Source organism: Euprymna scolopes, chromosome 8 (genome assembly GCF_053919585.1).
Source record: "Euprymna scolopes isolate OS-2025 chromosome 8, ASM5391958v1, whole genome shotgun sequence".
In the NCBI taxonomy this organism is placed as follows: domain Eukaryota; kingdom Metazoa; phylum Mollusca; class Cephalopoda; order Sepiida; family Sepiolidae; genus Euprymna; species Euprymna scolopes.
In genome coordinates, this window is record NC_136489.1 from 103,243,173 (window position 1) to 103,249,172 (window position 6,000).

Sequence of the window (6,000 nt, forward strand, 5' to 3'; positions counted from 1 at the left end):
AACCGAGTACCACATCCGTATATATAAAAACCTGTAAGATGTTAACGAATATATACTCAAGAGTCAAAACAATGAAAAGAATATGCTGTTGTCATAGCCCTAGTAATTACAGCTTGTAGTTATCCTCTCTATGGTGAATAATCATTTAATCATTGATGAATAACCACCTTCTTTCGGTAACTGTTAGTATGCATGTGCATAGTCAGAACACGTCGTATCTAAAGGATTATATCTTTCATTTAAAAAAAAGATCCCTCTACTCTTTTTGTGCGGTTGTAGTTTCTTTGCCCGTCATTGACAAACGAGTGCTTCGGAAAAGATAAAGTCTCAGTACTGAGGAATATCACCCTGTATGTTAACCTGTGAGTAAACTGCTCAAGCAATCGGAGTAATATAATACATCTATAGTAGTGACGGTCATGGATATCATCAGCAATCGAAAAATTCAAATTACAATTCGTAGAAAGAGTAAAGAGAATCCGAGAAGAATTCTCGACATGATTGATATAAGATATATTTTTATATGTGTAACACGGCTTAATCTATATAATGAAGTAAATTCGTTTTTTTATTTCTCGTTTGCATTCAGATATTATAACTTATTAACCGAAACCTTCATATGCTAATCTGTTCCACCACCCAATTAGGCCAATCCCTCATGAGTGTTTCCAGAAATTATATGTCCACTTCGTCTTCTTTCAAAATAGAAAAAAAAAAGAAATGTTTCATCCAATGCCAGTAGGCGCAGGTGAAATGTGAACAAATTCCGCGGAATCTTTCACGTTTTTTTCTAATGGCTCGAAATATTTGATGCTTCGCCAAGGCTATCAAGAGATTTTTTTTTATCGTGACGCCATCACTAGATGGGTTGCCTACCACGGCTTAAGAGAGACCCATCTACCCTCGAGAGAAGTTTAGACCGCGCCAGTTTCCCAACCTGGTATTTTTTTTTTACCTCGCGGTACATACAGCGCCCCGCCTTCCCAAATAGTCACCCATCTGGTACTGGCCAGGCTCAACGTTCTTAACTTCGGTGATCTAGGGAGAACCAGTGTGTCAACGTGAATCTTTAAAGCTTTCTCATATTTTCTACAGATTAACTGTTCTTCCCAATTAATTTTTCGAAAAAGAATGTGGCTGCAAGTTTTACTAACTTTATAATATCTACTCATACTTGAGCAGTAATTATCTATTTATTTATTATTGTTTTAATTATTCATAGTATAATTAAAATTGTTCACAACATAATAATGCATGAACACGGTTTGTGTCTACTTTTTTCACGCTACTGTTTTTTCCAGTTGTTATCCATTGTACATTTTTAATCCAAATAATAATTGTTTTATAAAATATAAGACTAGCGATTTCGTAATTCTAACGCACTCTTTTCGTTATTAAAACTCATACATCCTTTTCTGTTTACGTTCGTTTCGCATTTTCCACATCCTGAAGTTCATGTAACAACGAAGTATTAATATTAAAGTCGTCTTACCGGTGGTCATGTAATTTCATACCGACGAGCGCAGAAAACACAAACCATATATATATATATATATATATATATATATATATATATATATATATATATATATATATATATATATATATATATATATATCACGAATTAATTTCAAATATATTAAAAGCATGAATTAAACGAAATATTTTATGTGCTCAATCATTAAAAAGAGTTCTAGGACTCACAACGGAGTCACCAGATATGTTTGGTCTGAATCGGCATTCACCAATTCGTAGTCGGAATCCGTCGATATTAGAGATGATGGGTACAGGCACAGGGATATATATATATATATATATATATATATATATATATAAGTCGAAGGTGGTAGAGTATAACTGTGACCGTTAAAGATAAATTTCACGAAATCTCCGAAGAGTCCTATCGAGTCACATCCACATCCATATAAATTAGAAAGGTGTGAATAACTTCAGAAAAATAACGACATCCAATAAAGAACTCGAGATCGCTATACTAGGATAAAGTAATAACATTTATTAACGTGTTTAAGAAAAAGTAATTCATATTATTTGAACGTCAAGGTTTTTGCAACAAATGTTCATTAGACAGTCCTTGTCAACGAATGTCTCGAAGAAAAGGCAAAATGATTTTGAATTTTCATATTTACAGCGAACACCCGTGGTTATTTTTGGAGGGAAAATAAAATGGTAATTAAAACCTGTATGACTCTACGTGTTTAAGTAACATGTGTGTGTGTATGTGTGTGTGTGTGTGTGTGTGTGTGTGTGTGTGTGTTCATTACGTATGCAAACAGCAGTTCGAAATAACTTTTTGAAAATAATTAATTCTCGTTTGACATTGTACTTTCCATGTTGAGAATTTAGGTGTATTACGCGCGAAAACATGTTAGTGTTTTTACGTCGCACAACGACGGAGTAGAGCAACGTGTTACTTACCGGTAAAACTGCATCCTTAATGCTTTGATTTACGAGCGCAAAAGCTTATATAATCGTGTTCCAGAATGTTCCTGACTATTTGTTGTATCGCTACGCGCGAAGCGCAACGTAGTCTTTTTATAGTATGTATGCAGATAGGCAAATCACGATGTTGTAAGCTTACGCACACTTCACACGCGTGTGTGTTGAAAACGGTGATTGCATTTAGAATGTCTCTTCCGGATATTTGGTCCGGCCATATAAAGCGGATGCCACAGAGTCTATGCAGATCAACCAGCGTTTTAATTGTAACACATTTCGACGAGACGGTAACTTTATATATATATATATATATATATATATATATATATATATATATATATATATATATATATATATATATATAGTCATCCACATACAGAACTCTTCCGCTGTTTCACAGCTCATCAGTTCGGCTATATATATATATATATATATATATATATTCATGGCCAGGTTTGAATCTATCAACCAGCAGTAATCCCGTCACCCTGCACTGATGATTCCAGAAAGGATGAACCACTAGTGTCTGTAGTTATTTAATAATAATAATAATAATAATAATAATAATAATAATAATAATAATAATAATAATAACAACACACACACATACGCACATATATATATATATATATCTTTATATATATATATATATATATATATATATATATATATATATATATATATATATATGGGAGGCTAATTATTCGTATACGAAATACCATCCATAAAATTACTTGGATCAGTTATATATGTTGACATAAAATTAACACTTATAAAAGAAAAAAAACACTACTCAAAAATACAACTGGATTGCTTTAAAATCATTAAATTAATAATTTGAGGTTATGTATGAATATGTTTATCAACTATTCTTTACAAATATCACTTAATTCGTCGAAATTTCTAGGCAACTACACTACCGCATTGGTTACATCATAATTAAAATACGATGATGAAGTGCCCAATGGTGATTGATGATATGGGTGAGGTTACTAAAATAAAAATGCAAGAAAATAACTGTAGTTGTCTCTTTTCCCAGCTTTCACTCTAAGAAGTAGAACGCCACCTGTTTCCCGCCAATGTAACCGAAAACAAGCAGGTCGGACTAAGTGGGAGTCGCGTTTTAAATGTAAGCACTTATATGAGTGTAAAACGGGTCGTTTCACTTTTAATTGATACTGGCATGCGTACTAATGACCCACCTTTCCAGCCAACCCGCCATTTCCATAACTATCTGCACTTTTCACCATTTTTTGACGAGTCGTGAATTTACAAGTCATTCACTTCATCTATGATTTCATTTTCCGTTGGCAACCAGAATAAGTAAACAATTGTGTTACTGTGCAGACTTACCAGAAAAGACGCTATTTACAGTAGAACCCCGGGATATAATACACATGTATATAATCAAATAACATTATAAATAACACCGTAAGGCGGAGCAAATACCGTAACCAGGGGCCGGAAAAACATCGTATTCCACATTGTAACCTGAAAAAAAAAACGTTTCCTAGGGCCACCGTATCCCGGGGTTCTATTGTACTTCAAAAGCTAAGGATCTGCGGAAGGATTATTTTAACAGAGCTCTGGAGGCCACCTATGAGGACCGATGAATTACATATTTTATACACGAACAGAATTGATATACGCTAGCCCCATAATTTTTAGTTGTGTCACTAATTTATAATACCCTCAGAAAAGGTTGTACAGCCGCGTTTAACAGTAACACCATATTAAACATCACATTAAAAATAAATTCAAATGTTGCATAATAATTTGTTTTTGGCCTCAATATTCACTCCAATTTCCAATATTAGTTCTTCATTGGAGACAAAGCTCTTTTCTTTGAGGGATTCGTTTGAGGTCTGCAACCAGCAAATAGTCGCTGGGCCTGATCTGGATAACAGGGTAGATACAGAAGCAAGTTGAAGTGCAATTAAATCAGTTTCTCTATCGTTACAATGGACGTATGACGTTGTATATTCTTGATGAAAATGCCTTTCTTCTTAATTTGTAACCAGATATTTGGCGATTGACGTTCAAACGAACTAATGATGCGAGACAATATTCGCTCTTTCGTTCTCAAGGTAATCTATGAATAAAACACTTTTTGAATTCTAAAATACGGAGATCAAAACTTTGCCTACTGATGTATAATTCTTTGATCGCTTGGGTCGGTTTTCATCTACTGCTGTTCACTTTTAATCCAGGTACCTGAAGAGAACGCTCAAGCTGAGAACAGACCGGTCGACATTCTCCTGTGGGAACGCATCGTAAAATAACGTAACATGCGGTCTCATTACATGAGTTTGTAGTGTAATTCAAATCTTGTCCGTAGCTGATTACTTTATGCTTCGCCAGGGCTATCAAGGGTATTTTTTATCGTGACGCCATCATTATACGGGTTGCCTATCACGGCTTAAGAGAGACCCATCTACCCAGACCATAGACCGCGCTAGTTTCCCAACCTGGTATTTTTTTTACCTCGCGGTATATACAGCGCCTCGCCTTCCCAAATGGTCACCCATCTGGTACTGGCCAAGTTCAACGTTGCTTAACTTCGGTGATTTGGCGAGAACCGGTGTGCCAACATAATTGTGCCGTATCAAGCTACCGGCAATATATCAAACCCCTCTCGAATGTTAAAATCTGGGAGGATGGCTTTCTTGAACCAAATCGAATTATATTACATTTCGACAAAGAAGGGTATTATGCATATGAGTCAGACACTAGATTGCAAGAATGATGCCATGGTGAACCCTAATATGAGAAATCAGAACAACAAGACTTTGTGCATTTGAAACTCTTGAAAAAAAACGCCACTTTAAGAACTTTTTATTATTAATCTTGTTCTTGAAAAGCCCGTGACATCGAATAACTATAAAAACCTCTGATATACAAGACCCATCAACGACTGGTCAGTGTGCCATACTTGACGCTTGGAAACACCATTTTCTCTTTACTCTGTAAGTCACCACTTGCTAATGCAACACGTCACTCGAGAATAAGGGTTAATGAGATGGATAGATTGTTAGTTAAATGATAAAAAAATATCATTGGAGGCCCGAAAATGATGAATGGAATGAACAAAGTTCAAATACTTATGAAGAAGCTTTATAATAAGTATTTGTTTACACTGAATTTCAAGACGACTATGTTGTAGTCTACAGATGGCACATGTGTTCCAAACATGTAGTCTACACATGGCAATGTGTTCCAAACATGGGAAATTCTTCGAAAGAAACTCTGCTCACGGAAATTACGCTTTGTGTTAGGAACATAAGTAAAGATAGGAAACTTCTTTGCAGTTTTTTTTGTATGTAAATCGCTCCAGACAAGGTGTAAAGCCACTTGATGTAAGGAGCTAACAATAACGAAATATGATTATCGCAAAGATAGTAGATGTCTATTTAGTTATGAAAAAAAGTGTTAGCAGTAGAAAGAAAGCATTCAGCAGAAAAAAGTTATACAAGCCTGCACTTTTTGGAAAGAAGCTATTTGAGAGAAAGCTGTATTACAATGAGGTGTAAAAGCAGCGAATTG